General features: G+C 49.6%; 6 non-coding genes across 6 annotated transcripts; 4 read left to right on the forward strand and 2 right to left on the reverse strand.

Moving 5' to 3' along the window:
- Window positions 1–1,179: 1,179 nt before the first annotated feature.
- Window positions 1,180–1,250, forward strand: TRNAA-AGC (transfer RNA alanine (anticodon AGC)). The gene has a single exon. It is a non-coding gene; the product is annotated as a tRNA-Ala (tRNA).
- Window positions 1,251–4,086: 2,836 nt separating this feature from the next.
- On the forward strand, window positions 4,087–4,158 carry TRNAA-AGC (transfer RNA alanine (anticodon AGC)). The gene has a single exon. It is a non-coding gene; the product is annotated as a tRNA-Ala (tRNA).
- A 12,340-nt stretch (window positions 4,159–16,498) lies between these two features.
- Window positions 16,499–16,571, forward strand: TRNAF-GAA (transfer RNA phenylalanine (anticodon GAA)). The gene has a single exon. It is a non-coding gene; the product is annotated as a tRNA-Phe (tRNA).
- A 429-nt stretch (window positions 16,572–17,000) lies between these two features.
- TRNAF-GAA (transfer RNA phenylalanine (anticodon GAA)) lies at window positions 17,001–17,073 on the reverse strand. The gene has a single exon. It is a non-coding gene; the product is annotated as a tRNA-Phe (tRNA).
- Window positions 17,074–18,781: 1,708 nt separating this feature from the next.
- Window positions 18,782–18,855, forward strand: TRNAT-AGU (transfer RNA threonine (anticodon AGU)). The gene has a single exon. It is a non-coding gene; the product is annotated as a tRNA-Thr (tRNA).
- A 1,336-nt stretch (window positions 18,856–20,191) lies between these two features.
- TRNAF-GAA (transfer RNA phenylalanine (anticodon GAA)) lies at window positions 20,192–20,264 on the reverse strand. Its single transcript has one exon. It is a non-coding gene; the product is annotated as a tRNA-Phe (tRNA).
- Window positions 20,265–20,919: the final 655 nt, after the last annotated feature.

Genomic DNA, 20,919 nt, shown 5'->3' on the forward strand with positions numbered 1-20,919 from the left:
GGACCAGGCAGAAACCTTAGAATTGGCTTTTGGACAAGAGTCTGCCTTTTCTCCCCAGGAGCCTGGCCTCCTGAATAAAGCTCATATTTCTTTCCAATCAAAACTCTTGAGTACTGGTCTTTCAAGCGACGGGCAGCTGAACTTGGGTTTCGGCAACACTCTCTCTAAACTTTTCTGTACTTTCAATCTCTGTCTCCCTCCAATGCCTATGCTAAAAAAGGGGTTTTTGGGGGGTTTTGTTTTGTTCTGTTTTAATATCAGGTAAGTTTTAATGAAGGTCAGCCCTGTTTCTTAAATAATATTGCAGCTTATTTGGCACCCTCACACGCCTCTTTAAATCATATTTAACTTCCATATAAAGAAAATACAAAATCCCATTAAGCCATCTTTTGGTGATATTTCTTTTTGTCCTAAGGTACACTCCCCTTTTGGTATCCTGTTACCCAAATTCTGAGACATAAGGAGAACTGTAATTAATACATCTTATGTTAGAGGGTGGTTGTGCTGAGCTGATGGTGCTCCTCCCTCCAAATTCATGGGCTTCCTGGAACCTCAGAATGTCACTTTGTTTGGAAATAGGGTCTTTGCAGATGTAATCAAGTCCAGATGAGGCCATGAGGGTGGGTGCTAATCCAGTATGATTGGTGTCCTTGTAGGAAGAGGGAATTGAACAGACACACACAGGGAGACCGGTGTGACCACAGAGGCAGGGTTTGGAGGAGCGCGGCTGCAAACCCAGGAGGCCGGGGAGGAGGGCTCCCAGCGCTCACAGTACTGGGTCTGCCCCTGCCCGGCCTTTACAACTCTCCCCTCCACCCCCGCTCTTACTCCCGTCCCACCCGCAAGCTCCGCAGCCGGCTGGAGCCTTGTCTGGCAGAGGGAGTCAATCTGCACGGCTGAGTCCCCTATAATTGCAGGCTCCCTAGATCAGGTTATTATCCTTCCCATTGACGTTAATCACAGTGCATGAGATTATTAAAAGCTACCCCCAGGAAATCTCCTTGAATCTTGCGCATATTCCTTTGTAACCCGGTTGCACAGTAACGCAGCGTCTCTTCTCTGGAGGGTCTCCGAACAGCAGAGTTGCCCGGAGCGGACCCCGACCCGCTGGCTTAAATCTTGGCGCCCCTGCGGACAACAGCGGCGGCCGGTACGGCGGAGAGCGGGGCTCTTACCGCAGGGGGTGTAGCTCAGTGGTAGAGCGCGCGCTTAGCATGCACGAGCCCCGGGTTCGACCCCCGGCACCTCCAGGCGCGCCCCTCCCCCGGGTTCGACCCCCGGCACCTCCGGGCGCGCCCCTCCCCCCGGGTGGCGTTTGCCTTTCCAGGAGCCGGTGGCCTTGACTCCCTCCGACGTGGCTGCCTCGGCGCGAGCAAGTCAGGAGGCGACCCGAGTGCCCCCCGGGCAGGCCACCAACACGCGAAGAGCCGTGCTCTTTTCGCTACGTCAAGTGCTCGCAGGGCGGTGTGGACGCGGCCGGGGTGGAGGAACCGACGCCCTCGGAACTGCAACGAGTTCCTATTAAATTCTCACCTGTGAAAGGGAAAGAAAAAGAGCAACGGAAAGACTTTTAAAGAGAATAAGAAGCCCTCGGACAGACCCGCTAGGTTTCTTCCCTTTCTCTCGCGCTGGTCTCCTGTCACCTCCCAGGCCCTGCTCCTCCCTGTCCGTCCCCACACGCCCGCGCGGAGGCGCCCGGGGCGGGAGGGCCTGCTGGCATTCCGGTCCGTGTCTCGGGGCGGCCGGGTCCGGAGGACTCAGGCCCACGGAGCTCTTGTGGGGGTCGGACCCCGTGGGGGTGCCGGGATCGAACCCGGGCCCCGTGCACGCTGAGCGCGCGCCCTCCCGCTGAGCTACCCCCCCCCCCCCGGGAGGCCTCCGCTGTCCGCAGGGGCGCCCGGCTTCAGCGAGAGGGGCGGGGTCCGCTCGGTGCAGCTCTGCTGTTCGGAAGCCCTGCGGAGAAGGGACGGCGCGTTCCCGACTGCAGGCCGCTGAGCGCGGGGAGCTCTCGCAACGGTCGGCGCTCGGGGCTGCTCGAGGCCCCCTTCCTGCGCTCCACCGGGAGTCTCCGGACGGAGTGTGCCCCGGTCCTTCGGCTTCCCGGTCTCCCAGCCACAGCGCTCGCAGAAATACGGGCAAGGTGGTGCAGGGCATGCAAGGACCAGCCCCCGCATAGGACCGAGTGAGAGAGAGAGGAAAGAAGAGAGAGAGAGAGAGAAGGAAGGAAGAAGAAAGAAGGAAGGAAGGAAGAAGAAAGAAGGAAGGAAGAAGGAAGGAAGGAAGGAAGGAAAGAAGGAAGGAAGAAGAAAGAAGGAAGGAAGAAAGGAAGAAGGAAGGAAGGAAAGAAGGAAGGAAGAAGAAAGAAGGAAGGAAGAAGGAAGAAGGAAGGAAGGAAAGAAGGAAGGAAGAAGAAAGAAGGAAGGAAGAAAGGAAGAAGGAAGGAAGGAAAGAAGGAAGGAAGAAGAAAGAAGGAAGGAAGAAGGAAGAAGGAAGGAAGGAAAGAAGGAAGGAAGAAGAAAGAAGGAAGGAAGAAAGGAAGAAGGAAGGAAGAAGGAAGGAAGAAGAAAGAAGGAAGGAGAAGGAAGGAGGGAGAGAGAGGGAGGGAGGGGGGAGGAGGGGGGAGGAAGGAAGGAAGGAGGGAGGGAGGGAGGAAGGAAGGAAGGCAGGAAGGAAGAAAGAAGGAAGAAGGAAGGAAGGAAGGAGGGAGGGAGGGGGAGGGAGGGGGAGGGAAGGAGGGAAGGAGGGAGGGAGGAAGGAAGGAAGGAAGGAAGGCAGGAAGAAAGAAGGAAGAAGGAAGGGAGGGAGGAGGGAAGGAAGGAAGGAAGAAGAAAGAAGGAAGGCAGGAAGGAAGAAGGAAGGAAGGAGGAAGGGAGGGAAGGGGGAGGGAGGAAGGAAGGAAGACCAGTACCACAGAGGTGCTCGGGCAATTCAGGTCCAGGGGAGGAGATAAGACTGCAGTGTAACTACTTCACAATATTGGTGTGAAATGAGGAGCAGAGAGTGTGTCGGTCACCACCCTCCTAAGTCGCTGCGCCCCACGTCTCTGGAGAGGGGGCGTCCCCACTCTGTCCCAGGCACTGCTTCTCTGGTTCTGAGAGCCCCAAGGACCGGACACAGGAAAGGGGATTAGGAAGCGCACTCCTGTGGACATTGCACCTCTTTCAGAAAAAATGTTTCCGAGGAACTTGAAGGAAGAGAAAGAGCCCATTCCTAGCACAACACACTAAAAATCAGTCCCTTCCAACCCTAATGACGTAGGTGTAGGTGGATCTTTGTTTGAACTCAGGGCTACTTCCACCAAAGTCACCGGAAACTGAGGGGCATACCGTTGTAAAGAAAACTTCCTCTCCCCCCTCTTCCTTTCTTATCGGTGTAGACTCAGGCATTCTTATTTTAGCCATTAAATTCATTTACTTATTTTTGTTTAAGTGGGCCCCACCCCCAGCCCATCGCGGGGCTCGAGCTCGCCCCCCTGAGATCAAGGGCCGGACGGGTAACCAACTGAGCCATCCAGGCGCCCCGGACTTTTGTTCATTGTAATGCTCAGTGCTTCCAAGATTTGTCTAGTAGACCCTGCGTCCTTCTAAGTGGGCCGGCATCTGTTGAGCATTTCTTACATTCTGGCAGGGAGAGATGGTCCAGGCTCCTCTTGTGATTTCCCTGCCCCAAGCCTCGGGGACAGCAGATCCTTCCGGCAGCCTTGGTTCCTGCTGGTGGGGATCTGTATTAGGAAATTAAGATAGGACACCGGCTCTCCTCGCTGTCACCAGGGTGTCGCTCTTTCAGCAGACAGAGCTAGGAAGGGGCTCTTCCCTGACGTCTTCTCTTAAGGCTTTGTGTGTGGCCCCAATTTAGGGTGGGCTGACCAGCACGAACGGACCTTGGGAAGGGTGCCTTTCTGTCCAGCATCACTGCCTTCCTCTTTATGCAGCCGGAAAGGGAATGCAATCTAGGGGGCTCAAAAATAAGGGAGCTGTATACAAAGAGGCTTTGTTAGCAGTCTCAGGTCCTCGGGACTCCCGGGGAGGTAGATGGCTGTGATTCAAATGCTTCTGAAAAAAAGGGAGAAGGGCGAGCAAGCGCGTCGGGGGTGTAGCTCAGTGGTAGAGCGCGTGCTTAGCATGCACGAGGCCCCGGGTTCAATCCCCGGCACCTCCACCTCCCAGATCCCCCCAAACCTCGGCTACAGGGATCTTTTGGTCTCTGGATGAAAAACCCCAGGTTTCGGTCTGCAATTCTCCTTTGTGTTAGGAGGATGCTCTCTTAGCGAACTGCCTAGATAGACATTTTGGAATACAAGGTGATAATTAATGCTCGTTTACTCAAAGTCGGCATTTTTATTATCCATCCACCATGAGCAACCGCTGCTGCGTTCTGTAAAGTCTCACACTCCACAGAAACTGCGTTGTGTGGAAAATCTGAGTTCCGAGAGCAGGAACGTCTCCAACCTGGAAGGGCAGCTCCTAAGACAGTTAAACCACACCCACCTCGTCTTCCATGCGCCCCAGACTAGCATCCGGGACCAGGTCAAGAGGGTTTTTCCTGGATGGGAGGGAAAATTTAAAATTAAAGGCCTAGAAAATCTGAAAAAGTCAACCTGCTCTAGTACTTTTGGGGAGGACAGTTTCTCCTCTGGAACGAAGAACACGGGAATGCCCAGTAATGAGAGGCTGCATAATTTGCTGGGTCCTGAGCCCTGCCAACCGTGCTGGTCACTGTCCCCTGCAGCTGGCCCTGATGACAGGTCAGGTGACAGGTCGGGGACAGTCCATCCCAGCCGAAGAAGCAGGCCGCTCTCTGTTCCCTTGCCATCTCTAGAAAGACAGAGATTCAAGGATGCTGGGTGTGAGCTGAGAAGGCAGAAGATGCTCATTTACTACAGAGACCTGCCACACTGCCCTGCCCTGTTTGGATTCCAAAATTAAAGAGGTGACCAGAGCTGGGAGAACTTCCCTCCCGCTGGTCCTGAGCTCAGACTCTGGGGTAGGAGCCCTGGGTACTTGGGAAGCATCAAAGAGCACAGACACAGCTTGTCTCCCGACTTAGGGCAATTGCTTTGTCCTTGTGGGACAACTCTACCTTCCTCCAAAGGGAGTTTTGAATCCACAGTCCCGATAACAATAATAACTTTGATGAGTCCTCGTGAACTTGATCAGACCACCCAGTTCATAAAGTAAAATAGTTTTTATGTCTGACTTAAACCAGGAGAAAATATTGTACAGGGAGACCTGAGTGCAAAGCAAGAGAGCTGAGTGAAAGAGAAAGGCTATTCTTGATCACAAAAGAGGTGACTGGTCTGGTTTCTGTTAATTCAGTGTTTGTCGCAAATACTGTGCCACTTTCAGGAAACCAAACCACTGCATTAATCGAGAGGCACTGTGAAGGTTTTGCTTCACGAGTTTAGGAGCCTCTCATCTCTCCCACCCCATAAATGTGGGCCACATTGGCAAGTCATGCCCAATCACCAATTGTTCAGTGAATTAACCTACACCAACTCGAGGGGGCGTGCTCCACCCAAAGTAAACGTTCCTTTCCTGCAAGAGGAGTCGCCAAGCAATTCTGCGCCTCCCGGGTTCCACACAGCATCCAAGCCACGGAAGACACACCTTGCTCTCTTCCCGAGACCTACCTCTACCATCCCTCACACCTGGTGATTCCATCAAACATGTTCTAAGATTACACTCTTATTTTTCCTCCAAATATCTTCACTACTTAATTTGAATTCTGTACATATTGTAAATATGTAGTTATTCATAAAAGAAAAAAAATTTTGTTGCCACACTACAATCTGTAAACAGTGTGGTTTTTTCAATTTATTATGAGCACAGGCAGGGGGAGCAGCAGAGGGAGAGGGAGAAGCAGGCTCCCCGCTGAGCAAGGAACCCGAGGCAGGGCAGGACTCTGGGATCATGACCTGAGCCAAAGGCAAGTGTTTAACTGACTGAGCCACCCAGGCGTTCCTGCAACACACTTTTGAACTCACTTCTACCTTGAAGTTTTCTATGTGTGTGCATGTCGTATGAGGATCAGTCAAAAGACACCGTGAAATGGCCCATAAAAGAAGAATCTCTATTTTGTGTGTGTGTGTGTGTGAATGTGCTGTGCATGTTCTTATGAGAAATTATTTGACATTAGGCCATCTTGATTTCTCTGGTGACATGGGGAAAATTATTGAACATCTCTGGTCATTTTAACTGAGCCTTTTAATTTTTCTTACTGCCAAACAGCCTTGCCAATGACAGGCCGTCGCTGCTGGGTTTGCACCTGTCTGGAATTTCTACATTTTAAGGGCTCCAGGAAAGAACAACACTAAGCATTCTTAAAGGAAGGATAAGGTCACTACTGAGATTAGAATACTAAAAACTGAAAGCAGAATAAAACTAAGGTCATAAAAATTCAGATATGAAAACTCAATTTCATCAATAACTTCTTTCTTGGTATTCCTTGGGTGGAAACTAAATCACTATTTCATTTTATTTTGCCATATATTCATTCACCATTTCTAGGTCAACATCTTTGATGCAACCCTTCGCTAATGTCTTGGCAATCACAGTTTTTGATAAAGTACCATTTTGTAACAGCTTGGATCACTAATGTTATTATGTACAATATTGAACATCTGCTCTTGGATTCAATCTTCCTTTCAAAGAACTCTTTTTGTTTTGAATATATTTCATGTTTTGGTGTTAATGTAACTTAAGTTTTAATGGCTTTGTTGCTTGATTAACCAACACATTTCTGCAAATACCCCAGCATGCATTAGCACTTCACCATCAGTGAAAATTGCAAAACTAAATTTAACCTATGAAAGATCACCTTTCCACCTAAAACCAGTAGGACCAATTTTGGTCTTCATTTTTTGCAATCATTTCTATCCTTATCATATTGAGATACTACTGCTTTTTTGACAAAAAAAAAAGTCAAAATAAATCTAGTTTAGTCTTCAGTAAATTAGGTTTAAAAATAAATGACATAGGGGCACCTGGGTGGCTCAGTCGCTTAAGCGGCTGACTTCTGCTGAGGTCATGATCCTGGGGTCCTGGGATCCAGCCCTGAGTTGGGCTCCCTACTGAATGGGGAGCCTGCTTCTCCCTCTCCCTCTGCTGCTCCCCCTGCTTGTGCTCTCTCCCTCCCTCTCTCTCTCAAGTAAAATAAATAAAATCTTTAATAAATAAATGACATAAATTTATTTTTTGAATTTTCTTTTTTTTAATTTAAATTCAATTAATTAACATATAATGTATTATTGGTTTCAGAGGTAGAGGTCAGTGATTCATCAGTCTTTTTTTTTTTTTTTTCATGAGAGACAGAGAGAGAGAGATGCAGAGGGAGAAGCAGGCTCCCAAGGAGCGGAGAGCCCGATGCGGGACTCGATCCCAGGACCCTGGGATCATGACCTGAGCCGAAGGCAGACGCTTAACTATCTGAGCCACCCAGGCGCCCGATTCATCAGTCTTATATAACACACTGTGCTCATTACATCACGTGCCCTCCTCAATGTCCATTCCCCCAAACCCCTCCCCTCCAGCAACCCTCAGTTTGTTTCCTATGATTAAGAGTCTCTTATGGTTTGTCTCCCTCTCTGGTTTTGTCTTGTGTCATTTTTTCCTCTCCTCTATGATCTTCTGTTGTGTTTCTTAAATTCCACATATGAGTGAGATCATATGATAATTGTCTTTCTCTGACTGACTTATTTCACTTAGCGTAATACCATTTAGTTCCATCCACGTCGGTGCAAATGGCAAGATTTCATTTTTTGATGGCTGTGTAATATTCCTGTGTGTGTGTGTGTGTGTGTGTGTGTGTGTGTGTGTATGTATGTGTGTGTATCTTCTTTATCCATTCATCTGTCAACGGACATCTGGGCTCTTTCCATACTTTGGCTATTGTGGACATTGCTGCTATAAACATTGGGGTGCATGTGCCCCTTCTTTTCATACATCTGTATCTTTGGGGTAAATACCCAGTAGTGCAATTGTTGGGTTGTAAGGTAGCTCTATTTTTAACTTCTTGAGGAACCTCCATACTGTTTTCCAAAGTGGCTGCACCAGTTTGCATTCCCACCAAGGGAAGAGGGTTCTCCTTTCTCTGAATCTTTGCCAACATCTGTCATTTCCTGACTTGTTAATTTTAGCCATTCTGACTGGTGTGAGGTGGTATCTCATCAAGGTTTTGATTTGGATTTCCCTGATGCCGAGTGATGTTGAGCGCTTTTTCATGTGTCTGTTGGCCATTTATATGTCTTCTTTGGAGAAATGTCTGTTCATGTCTTCTGCCCATTTCTTGATTGGATTATTTGTTCTTTGGGTATTGAGTTTGGTAAGTTCTTTATAGATTTTGGATACCAGCCCTTTATCTGATAAGACATTTGCAAATCTCTTCTCTCATTCTGTCGGTTACCTTTAATGTTTTGTTGACTATTTCCTTTGCTGTGCAGAAGCTTTTGATCTTGATGAAGTCCCAATTGTTCATTTTTGCCCTTGCTTCCCTTGCCTTTGGCGATGTGTCTAGCAAGAAGTTGCCGCAGCTGAGGTTGAAGAGGTTGCTGCCTGTGTTCTCCTCTAGGATTTTGATGGACTCCTGTCTCACATTTAGGTCTTTCATCCATTTTGAGTCTATTTTTGTGTGTGGTGTAAGGAAATGGTTCAGTTTCATTCTTCTGATGTGGCTGTCCAGTTTTCCCAGCACCACTTGTTGAAGAGACTGTCTTTTTTCCATTGGATATTCTTTCCTGCTTCGATAAATGACAATTTTAAAATTCTAATTTAGCTACCAATGTTAAACTGTAAATTTTTAAAATGGACTTAATTGAAAGCATTTAAATATAACAAGATACAGAAAGACATACTTGTAATTTCTCAGGTCTTCATATGCTTTGGGGTTAGCTGACAAATTAACCCTAAAATATCACCTGCCATAACATGGTCCCACTACACATGATGAGTGAAGGGAAGGAAGCCAAAATTTGTCACCCAAAATATACCACTTTGACATAAAAATTACTTTGAGCAGAAAGCAGTTAAGAAGCAACAAACACAAGAAAAACTCTCTCTACCCTCCCCCCATTTCTGCCTAAAGTCAGGACATAAATTCTCCTTTTACAGGAGACTGACACTTACCAGCCCAGACAGGCACCAGAGGGATCTGCAAACAAGCCTTCCTCCATTACTTTCTTCCCGTGTATCTGCCTTCCCACTTTGCCACCCTTAGAGCCTAAAACTGCTTTCCTCTGTCCTGTCATTTCTCCGTAAATTTACTGTTCTTTTTCGGAGATGCTGAGAAGTTCTAACCTGCTGCTTTCAGTTACTGTTGATTTAGGTTAATCCCATGTGATATGTGCCGCACGTGTTAATAAACTCTGTTTTTCTCTTGTTCATCTGCCTTTCTGTTAGAGTCCCCACTGAAAACCGAAGATGGCTAGAGGTAAAGCTTCGCCTCCCTGTACCAGCCTGCTCTCTCTGCACTGTATCCACTGAGCAGCTGGACAGCCCGCACCAGACCCACACTCGGTTAGATGCCTCGGGTCCTCTGGTCAAGCACTTGGGGGTCAAAGCTAGTAAAAGATTCTACAACATTTTTAAGTCCTTATCTCCATGTCTACACTCATTTCATGGAGACCAGGAGCAAATAATGGAAGTCAGCAGGTACAGTATTTTCTGAACTTCTTGGATTATCAGAGAGCGTAGCTCAGTGGTAGAGACCATGAAATGAAGTGCTGGGTTCAATATCTAGCTCCGTCATTCCTGCCCTTCCCCTTCAGTCTCTTAAACCATTTCAGACAAACCTTTCTCACTTTCCTCTTGTTGTATTAATTTACTCACTTTTTCCTGCTCATGTCAAAGTTAGATGCATACCCTCTATGGGTTGCCTTTGCTCTTGACCCATTTCAACTCCATGGGCCTCATCATTACTGATGGTGCCTGTCCTCCCAAGGAACATTTGTGTGAGGGACACAAAAAAGAGAGATCTGGCTCCTGCAGGATCTCCTGAACCAGAGACCCCAGACACGGAAGATTCAGATCAAGCTTGAGGACTCTATTCCATTGGCAATATGTGGATGTGCATGAAAGGAAAAGAACAGGAAGAGAAAGAAACAATAAGAGATTATTAGCCAATTATCTCTGAAAGGGCATTATTTTTTCAACTGTGCCTGGGTCAACGCTGTAGCTGCAGATCAAGGAGAAGCAAACCTGCCCGGCGACTGCCCTCCCCCTTCCTCTCCACCCTCTACCTCCAAGTGCAGATCACCCCGTACAGTCACCCGTGGAGGGAGCCACGGACCGTGACTCTTCCCAGGCAAGTAAACTGGGATGCTCCACAGAAGAGAACTAATCACTCTTTCCATCAACTCGGTGCTTCCAAGGTTGAGGAAAGTGGAGTTGGAAATTAGGGGGTTACTGAATCCACACTGTCCTGGTGTAACCAACATAGGTCTCCCATCCTTACTGGATGTGGGAAATGTGCTCAGTTCTTGTCATAAAGAACTCTCATCCCTCCGCTCGTTTACACAACTTAACAGACCACATCCTCCTCCACTCAGTTCCTGAGGTGAATTCTTCAGAGACTGGCATAGGGAATGGAGGGATTTCATGTCTTCAAGTTCTCCTTGGCATCCCCCTCTAAGACCGCCTCCCCAGCTCTTTTTAACTCTAAATAAAATCATGCCTGTTGTACACAAGTTCCAATCACACAGAGAGCACTGGAAGAAACATGTAAAGGCTTTGGAGTCAGAATGAAGGTTATCAGTGCCATAGACAGGAAGCACAATATTCCTGCGGCCACCAGCTATGAGAGCAGAGGGCCTCGGTCCCATTTCCTCTCTCTGATTCCTGCAACCATGAATCCTGATGAGAGAGTCACAGTGCCATGTACCGGTCACTGATTCAGAGCATTCACCACCTCCTGGAAGTCACTACCCTAGCTCCCAGGACATGTTGTCTCTTGGCTTGTGCCGTAACCAAGTATTTGAAGGTCATTCCACCATCGTATCAGGTCAGTTGCTTGCTTTGGAGTGATGCCAACGTGGTAAGACCAGCCAGCTCCAGAATATTAGCCCATTGCCATACTCCATTTGCTATAAAATGGTTCATCATCTCAGAAACAATGCTGTGGAATGCTGTGGAACATAAGATATTCCGTAAATTCATGGATGGTGGTTTCACAGGACCACTGTGAGAGGCAAAGGCAAATCTATACCCAGGGTAAGTTTCTATTCAGGTGAAAAACACACTGACCCTCTAATACGGACGGGGTCAATTGTAATGAACCTGACACCAGGGGGGCAGCTGGCTCCCCCGTGGAATGATAGCAGATGGAGGCTCAGAGTTTGTCTGTAATGTTGGTAGTTGGGTCATTTAGAGGAGGCTTGAACCAGGTTTATTTTGCTGTATAAAAGTCCACATTGCTGAGCCCATACATGACCTCCATGCCTGTCACCATAGCCACTTTGTTCATAAGCTCATTGGACAAGGACAGTGATGACTAAGGAGAAGCTTACAGACATCATCCATCAGAATGGGTCATCTTGTTCGCCTGCCTATTAAGATTCCCCTCTGAGGAGGTTGCTCTTTGGGGAGCATTCACGGGGAAACAAATATCCTTAGATTCTGCACATTTGGAGAAATCTATCCATCTGCCTCCTTCCCAGACTTCTTTGTCACCACTTTACCAATAATTTCCCTTCCAAACTTCCACTCATCCAGCCAAACTATTAGCTATTTCTCATTAATTAGTGTAGACCTCTACCTCACATCCGTCCTTGCAAGCAAAGCAGCCAGGTGCCTTGCTTGAAGCTACGCCCAGTGGGAAGATTTGCCTTTACCACCGGCCTTCAGGTACTTCGGAAGCTGCTAATTTCTGTGTGGTGCCAGCATATGATGCGGAACCACCTATAAACCAGGCCTGGCCTTGTTTTCTTCTTCAGTTATAGGAAATGCCCTATGAGAACCCTCCTACACTGTTGGTGGGAATGCAAGCTGGGGCAGCCACTCTGGAAAACAGTATGGAGCCTCCTCAAAAAGTTGAAAATAGAGCTACCCTATGACCCAGCAATTGCACTACTGGGTATTTACCCCAAAGATACAAATGTAGTAAAAAGAAGGGGCACCTGCACCCCAATGTTCATAGCAGCAATGTCCACAATAGCCGAACTATGGAAAGAGCCCAGATGTCCATCAACAGACGAATGGATAAAGAAGATGTGGTATATATACATTATGGAATATTACTCAGCCATCAGAAAGAATGAAATCTTGCCATTTGCAACGACATGGATGGAACTAGGGGGTATTACACTAAGTGAAATAAGTCAGTCAGACAAAGACAAATACCATATGATCTCACTCATACGTGGAACTTAAGAAACAAAATAGGTGAACATAGGGGAAGGGAAAAAGAAGAGAGAGGGAAGCAAACCATGACTCTTAATGATGGAGAACAAACTGAGGGTTGCTGGAGGGGAGTGGGTAGAGGGATGGGGTAACTGGGTGATGGGCATTAAGGAGGGCACCTGCTGTGATGAGCACTGGGTGTTGTATGTAAGTGATGGATTACTGAATTCTACTCCTGAAACCAATATCACACTATCTGTAAACTAACTAGAATTTAAATAAAACTTTGAAAGAAAACCCCAGAGAAACACCCTATGAGGCTGTAGATGTAGGCTGAAGAAATGTACCAAGTGAAAGGGCCGAGACAATGTACGCTGTTTTCTCATGCAAATTACTCCTGCGTGGAGACCCGCTCAGATATTCTATTTCTACTTGATGAGGAACTGATGTTATGCATGCCCAGTGTTCCAGCTGCACGGATTAGGGAAGACCTCCGTCATGCCCGGAAGCCCTGTTCTCATGGTAACTTAGTGACTCAAGCTCAGCCATTCGCGCTCTCCTGCACCCAGTAGCAAGCCAGAAACTTTTTTTTTTAAAGAGGATAATACTTTGCAGAGGATGCCATAGTTTTGCCATCGAATCCCAAAGGTTTGTCCTGTGAGTCACTTATAGAAGAATGCTAAACTATTAGCTATTCCTGTCTAAATGCCGTCTCTGTCTTTCACACACTTCCGAGTACTCCGGTGGGTCATAGAGTCAGGTGTCAGTGTGGCCTTCTACAGCCTGGACCTGTTGCACAACTTTCTTTTTTCTGGGCTCCACACAAATGGGTAGCTTTCCTAGATACAGAGAGGAGATTCTTAGTTACTAGAGGCAGGGCTGGGGGTCAAAATGGGTGAGAGGAGTGATTCCCATTCATAAAATAAATAAGTCACGGGGATGTAAGGTACAGCATAGCGACTACAGTTAATAACACCGTTTTGCATATTTGAAAGTTGCTAAAAGATTACATCTTAAAAGTTCTCATTACAAGAAAAAAACATTTTGTAACTATGTATGGTGACGGACGTTAACTAGACTTACAGTGGTGATCACTTTGCAATATACACAAACATTGAATCATTATGTTGTACACCTGAAAGTAATATATGTTATAGGTCAATCATACCTCAACTTAAAAAAACTGATAGCTTTCCAAGCTACTTGGTAAGTTAGTCAGAGTATTAGGTCCAACTGACTCTGTATTGCCTCTAAAGTTCAAAGAGGCCCACTGGACATTTTACTTCTTTCCTAGCGGTAGGAGCCTGAAGCAGCAACTCAGTCATCACCTCTGAAGGGCCACCTTGACATACTCCGTAGAAATTTTACTGAAGGTGACCCGCTACTGAACTTTTGTAGGGCTCATTTCTCCCTCTGCCGCTTGCATGTATTGTACCAAGGAGTGTAAAGCACCTGCTACTTTTAGACCAAGGAGTCAAAAGCAGGTCCAATAAGCATGTTATTATCAATATAATGGACCAATGCCACATCCTGCAAAATGGAGACGTGATCAGTGTCCCGTGACTCGATTATTAAAGGCTGGAAATGTTGAATGTCCTCAAGTGAGAGCAGGAGTATCTTGCTGGCCCTGCCAGCCAAAGACAAACCATGCTTGATGGCTGTATTAGTTTGCTAGGGCTGCCTGAGCAAAGTGCCATGGACTCGAGGCTTACACAACAGAGGGTTACTCTCTCTCAGTTCTGGAGGCTCAAAGTCCAAGATCAAGATGTCAGCAGGTTTGGTTTCTTCTGAGGCTTTTCTCCTTGAAGCAACCTTCTTGCTGTGTCTTCACATGTCTCTCCTCAGTCTGCATGTTGCATGCATGTCCTTGTCTCTTCTTATAAGGACACAGACCTTACATAAGTCATACTGGATTAGCGCCCATCCATAGGACCTCATTTTACCTTAATTATCTCTTTAAAGGTCCTATCTCTAGGGGCGCCTGGGTGGCTCAGTCGTTAGGTGTCCTGGGATTGAGCCCCGCATCGGGCTCCCTGCTCCGCGGGAAGCCTGCTTCTCCCTCTCTCATCCCCCTGCTTGTGTTCCCTCTCTCACTGTCAAATAAATAAATAAAATCTTTAAAAAATTAAAAAAATAAAGGTCCTATCTCTAAATACAGTCACAGTCTGAGGTCCTGTGGGTTGGAACTTCAACATATAATCTTGGAGAGACAGTATTCAGCCCCAAACAGTGGTCAGTGTCTATCAGCATAAAGAATAAACTATTTTCTCAGCAATTGCTGCACGTAAGTACGGTGGCTGTGAGGATTTGTTCCAGCGAGGAAATCATAGCTGGGACAGCAGCGAGAACTGAAGTCACCACTTCCTTAAATTCACAAAAGCACGCTGCCACTTCCCATGATGATTCTGTCTTCTGCCCAGACCGATAGGCAAGCTGAATGGAGATGTGGGAAGAACCACCACCGAGCACATCTTTCATGTCCTTGCTGATGGCACTTGTCTTGAGAATTCTTCCAGAACTGCAGTATCCTTTGTGTCTATTATTTTGGCGGGTAGAGAGAACTCATGGCTTCCAGCTGGCCTTTCCTCACTTCATATCTCACATGTCAGGAGTCCAATCTAGATCTTCTTGAGTGAAGAGGAGGCTGGCTCCATGTGAGAAGGGAACTTGGTACACAGCTAATAATGTACATGGCAAATATTTCTTTTCTAGCCTTCCCCACAGAAAGCCCACTTACCGAGGCGATTGTGCCCTGGAGACAGAATGTTTGGAGACTACTGAACACGACTCTGAGCCAACATTAAATATTGGAACACAAAATGCCACTGTGGTCTACCAGTCAAGGGGTGGCTTATAGAGGTCGTGTGATCGATAGAATCAGGTCTGTTTTACCACAGGTCTATTTGAACCCCTGAATCCGCCCCATAGTACTTTCCCAGGACCCAGGATGCCTGGTTGGAATAGATATACACAGCCCTCCAGCATCCCATCACCACAGCTGGATTCAGGGAGTCATTTTAATTGTAGCCTCTATGACTGCCACTCCGGGGCAGCAGAGAACGGCCACTGCAGAGATTTTTCAGGAAGGAGGCTGTCACTCTCCGCTCCAACACATTTCTCAAGGACTTGTGAAGATAGTCCTCTAGACCAGGAGTTTCGGCAAACTTTTTTTTAAATGGCCAAAAAGTAAATATTTTAGCATTTGCAGGTCACATGGCAAAATCAAGGATATAGGTACTTATATAACAAGAGAGAAAAAATTTCCACTTTTAAAAATGAAATTAAAGTATAATAATAGTTGAGTACAATTATTATTACTACTAATCATTAGAAGAATGGCATTATCTTTGGGGATAACATTTTGCTTAATTGGGGTTCAAAGTTAGTGTTCCCTATCATCAAAATTTCTCAGCATTTTTGGAGGTAATGAGAGACGAAAGGACGAAAAGAAGAGAAAAATGACAAACCTCAAGAAGTATTACCTTTGGTTTCTTTTATTCTCTGAGCGGTGCCTGGGTCTACTCACAGGATGCCGCGGAGCGAAAGGCTGCCAGGCTTGACCTCACCACCGCCCTCCTCCGCCCCCTCCTCCACCTGCCACCCCCCCCACCACCGCCCCTCCTCCGCCCCCTCCTCCACCTGCCACCCCCCCCCCCGACCACCGCCCCTCCTCCGCCCCCTCCTCCACCTGCCACCCCCCCCCCCGGGACCACCGCCCCTCTCCTGATCCCCTCCTCCACCTGCCACACCCCCCCCGCCGGGACCGCCACCCCTCTCCCGCTCCCCTCCTCCACCTGCCATCCCCCCACCCCCCCCACCGGGACCACCGCCCCTCTCCCGCTCCCCTCCTCCACCTGCAATTCCCCCCACCCCCCCACCGGGACCACCGCCCCTCTCCCGCCCCCTCCTCCACCTGCCATCCCCCCACCCCCCCACCGGGACCACCGCCCCTCCTCCGCCCCCTCCTCCACCTGCCATCCCCCCGGCCGGGAACTGGATCAACCCGCGCACACGTGGAAGACGGTGGACTCCGAGTCTTTCTGGGTCGGCGAAGATATCGGACAACTAGACAGTCACACTTAAGAAATCTAAAACCACCCGAAACGAAGGTTGAACACAACCCGAGTATTGCAGAAGGGGGGCAGGCCAGAAAAAGCTGCGGGCAGACGGCCGAAATAGCTCAGCTGGGAGAGCGTTAGACTGAAGATCTAAAGGTCCCTGGTTCGACCCCGGGTTTCGGCAGGACGGGCTTTTTTGGTCCCTCTCCGGCGTCTTGCGGTTCCTGTGAGCTCAGGACTGTAAATGAGGGATGTGGCTGTGTTCGAATAAAACTTTATAGATGCACCCTGAAATTTGAATTTCATAAATTTCACCTCTCACTAAGTGCTCTTCTTCCTTTATTTTTTCCAGCGTTTGGAGCAGTAACTGGCGCCCGCTTGGGCCGCACACACACCCGCGCACTTCGTCCGGCTGCTTGCGGGCTGCGGCCCCGCGCTGCGCGGAGGCGGCCTGTGACGCCCCCTCCCTCCCCACGGAGTTATGCACAGCGGTGCCCTGGGCCTTCCGTGCAATTACCGCTGTAGCTCGGCTAATTGTATCCACGAACATCTTCAACGGTCCTGAGCTCACAGGAACCGCAAGACGCCGGAGAGGGACCAAAAAAACCCGTCCTGCCGAAACCCGGGGTCGAACCAGGGACCTTTAGATCTTCAGTCTAACGCTCTCCCAGCTGAGCTATTTCGGCCGTCTGCCCGCACCTTTTCTGGCCTCCCCCCCTTCTGCAATACTCGGGTTGTGTTCAACCTTCGTTTCGGGTGGTTTTAGATTTCTTAAGTGTGACTGTCTAGTTGTCCGATATCTTCGCCGACCCAGAAAGACTCGGAGTCCACCGTCTTCCACGTGTGCGCGGGTTGATCCAGTTCCCGGGGGGGGGGGGGGATGGCAGGTGGAGGAGGGGGCGGAGGAGGGGCGGTGGTCCCCGCGCGGGGGGGGGGAATTGCAGGTGGAGGAGGGGAGCGGGAGAGGAGCGGTGGTCCCGGCGCGGGGGTGATGGCAGGTGGAGGAGGGGAGCGGGAGAGGAGCGGTGGTCCCGGCGCGGGGGGGATGGCAGGTGGAGGAGGGGGGCGGAGGAGGGGCGGCGGTCCCGGCGGGGGGGGGGGGCGATGGCAGGTGGAGGAGGGGGTTTGGAGAGGGGCGGCGGTCCCGGCGCGGGATGGGGGCGATGGCAGGTGGAGGAGGGGGGCGGAGGAGGGGCGATGGCAGGTGGAGGAGGGGGCGGGAGAGGGGCGGTGGTCCCGGCGCAGGGGGGTGGCAGGTGGAGGAGAGGGACAGAGGAGGGCGGTGGTGAGGTCAAGCCTGGCAGCCTTTCGCTCCGCGGCATCCTGTGAGTAGACCCAGGCACCGCTCAGAGAATAAAAGAAACCAAAGGTAATACTTCTTGAGGTTCGTCATTTTTCTCTTCTTTTCGTCCTTTCGTCTCCCATTACCTCCAAAAATGCTGAGAAAATGGAATTCAAGGACGGTATACATTTGCTGAAGGAATACAATATACACGAACATTGCCAGGCTAGACACTCATCACAATATTCCCAACTCACAGGAAAGCAACCGTCCCCAAAATGAGAAACTGTAGGTTGGCAGAGCCCATCACAGACGAGGCGGGAGGAGGAGAAGGAGAAGCGTCTGCCATTCCCCTCCTGTTGTCCCCATTCGGTAGAAGACTCTGCCTACAACAGCCCAGGATTCGATGGGGGGGTCTCCTCTTTGGGGTTTTCAAACCCAAGTGTTAGACCCCCGCTGCAGGGTCCCCGACCACCCTGCTGGGCAGGAAGAAGATTGCGGCGCGGGGCCGGTCGGCCCGGCTCCCTTTAGCTCCTGGGGGTCTGGGGTTCTGTGTCCACGTGGGCCGCTCCCCGGGGCAGCTCTGCACACTCGCGTCCTTGCAGCCCCGCCGAGCGCTGGTGGAGGGGGCTCGGACCTCAGGAGCGCAGCAGGGCCCCCGCGCCACGACGCACGACCCCCGGAGGCGCAGGGCCCGGTCCGCAGGGACGTCGTGGGGCCGGGGACTCGCCGCCCGCCTCTGGCCACAGCGGAAGATAGAGAAGAAGGCCTGAGGCCCTGATGGAGTGTCGCCCGGCCCGGCCCGGGACAAACGGGCCGCGGTGGCTTCCCGCGCCGGTGTCCTGCGCTTTCGGAGCGAGTCTGCACGCAGCGCCTTCCCCGCCGTCTGCGCGAGCTTCCCCGAGGCCGCCTCGAGGCTCCGAGCCGAATGCAGTGAGCTTGTGCGGAGCGAGGCAGCGGGAAAACCACCGGACCGGTGCGTGGGCCACGGTTGCTCAGGTCCGGGTGGCTCTGGGCGGATGAAAGCCCGAGAAAGGGACGGGGTCCGCTCAGAAACAGCTGCAGAGCAAAACCATGCTCGGATGCAGGAAGTTCCCTCCGCCCCCGACGTGGGCTCCGTGGCTTAGCTGGTTAAAGCGCCTGTCTAGTAAACAGGAGATCCTGGGTTCGAATCCCAGCGGGGCCTTTGCAGCTCCCGTGTGGACACGCTTGCCTAATTCCGCCCAGGGGTATGCTGCCCGTTTTCTTAAACTTGGACTTGCAGTTTTTATTTCTACCATCGGCCTCCCTCCACACACTCCCCAACCCTCACCCCGCCACCCCCCGACTTCGGCCGTAACAGGTGGTATCCCAAGGCCTTGGACACAAAGTGGAGCTGATTTTGGTACAGCCACACGAAGCAAGACCATGTTAAGAAAGCAACGAGCAATAAGGTGATACTAGTATGTACCCTGTTTTCTCGATGTGTCTTTTTGTAAATACAAAGCACAGGTTCCCTTGGGGTTTTCCGGGCAATGTGATCTCGGGTATCCAATCCTGATTTCATACAGTTCATGAACGGACCAGTTGAAGTTCAGAGAGGGAACTCTGTGGGCATGAGCTTTAACAGGGTACTTGCCAGGGCTCTAGAGATTGTAACTCAACTGCAGGTGTGTGGGGGGCCTGGGGTGGCCGTGGAGGTCGATGATTTAATCCAAGAAATGTGTGAATGTTGCCTGAATGCTCAGCGCGGCTTACATCCGGCGGGGCCCAGGGCAGAATGAAAATGTAAGGTCCCTTATCCAAAACAGGAGGGGCAGCCTGCGGCCCCCGGACTCCTGGGCTCCGCGCGGCCCTTCTGCACCCGCGGGCTGCGTGCGGGCCGTCAGACTTGCGCCTCCCTCCGCGCGCATGAAATCCGGGCCGATCCTGGGGCGCTCGAGCAGAAACCCAGAATCTCCACGGCCGTGCGTGTGAGGCTTTAATTCTTCCGAAGTCAGAGTCTGAGGTATCATGCGGCCGCTCTTGGGGGCCTGTGCAAGCGGCCGTTTGTGGCTTGCGCCCCAGCATCGATTCTTCCTCTTGACTGTCCCTGTAGCCCAGCAAACAAATACACAAATAAATAATTTTTTTTAAAGGAGAGGGAAAGTGCCATTACAAGTAGTAATAGAATATAAAGTTTTTTCCCCTTTCTTCCTTGGTCTCTCTCGACCTTTAATGTATTTTTCATTTGCTTATTTGATGTCATTCTGATTAAGTGGAATCCACGTTGTACATTATCAACATGAATGTCACTGTCGACCTGGACTTCGCACAAGATTCACGGGGCTCGGCGATGGCTGTTTGCAGGAAGGGAAGCAAGGCAAGCCGGACGCGCACGTCGCGCTCACTCCCTTTGTCCAGACGCCTTGTTCGGTTGTCCCGTCGAACATCAATTACAAAACACAAATTCAAAGGTGTAATTATTATGGAGTTTCAGGATGGCAGATACGGGTCCCGGGGTGGCGGGAGCCGCCTGTCCTCCTCAACAAAAACGCTCCACCTGCCGAAACCCGGGGTCGAACCAGGGACCTTTAGATCTTCAGTCTAACGCTCTCCCAGCTGAGCTATTTCGGCTGTCCGAAAGCACAACTTCCCGATATTTATTTTTCAGTAGATTGTTTTCAACTTCCGTTTTAGGAGATTCTGGATTCTTCGTGCCGCTCTCTAACCGTCCAGGACATTTATGCACCCAGAAATTGGGGGGAATCTATTGTCTTCCGCCTATATCGCTTGGACCCAATTCCTGGCAGCGTGGGCCGGTAGGTGAGGGAGGAAGACGCGAGAGAGGTAACAGGGTTCCAACGGAAAGCCGCATCTCGCAGGTTAACCCAGACACATCTCAGAAAATTAAGGAAACTAAAGAAAAAATTTCGTGGGGTCCCACACATAAGAGAAAATCTTCGTGACCCTGGGTCAGACAAATATTTTGTAGATAGGACAACAAAAGCATAAAATTCAATAAATTTAACCTCATCAAAAAATGTTAAATTCTGCTCTGTGAAAAGTATGTTTAAAAGAACAGAAAGGCAAGTCACAGACTGGGAGACAAGCTTTGCAAACCATATATCTGGCAGAGGATTTACATCTAGAACACATACAGGGCTCTAAATAGTCAACAATAAGAAAACCTGATTTAAAAATACCAAAATATTTTAAGTAGAGATTTTGTCAAAGAAGTTATAAGGAGAGCAAATAAACAAAAGATGTTCAACATCAGTCATTAAGGAAA

This window comes from Halichoerus grypus, chromosome 9 (assembly GCF_964656455.1).
Source record: "Halichoerus grypus chromosome 9, mHalGry1.hap1.1, whole genome shotgun sequence".
NCBI lineage: Eukaryota > Metazoa > Chordata > Mammalia > Carnivora > Phocidae > Halichoerus > Halichoerus grypus.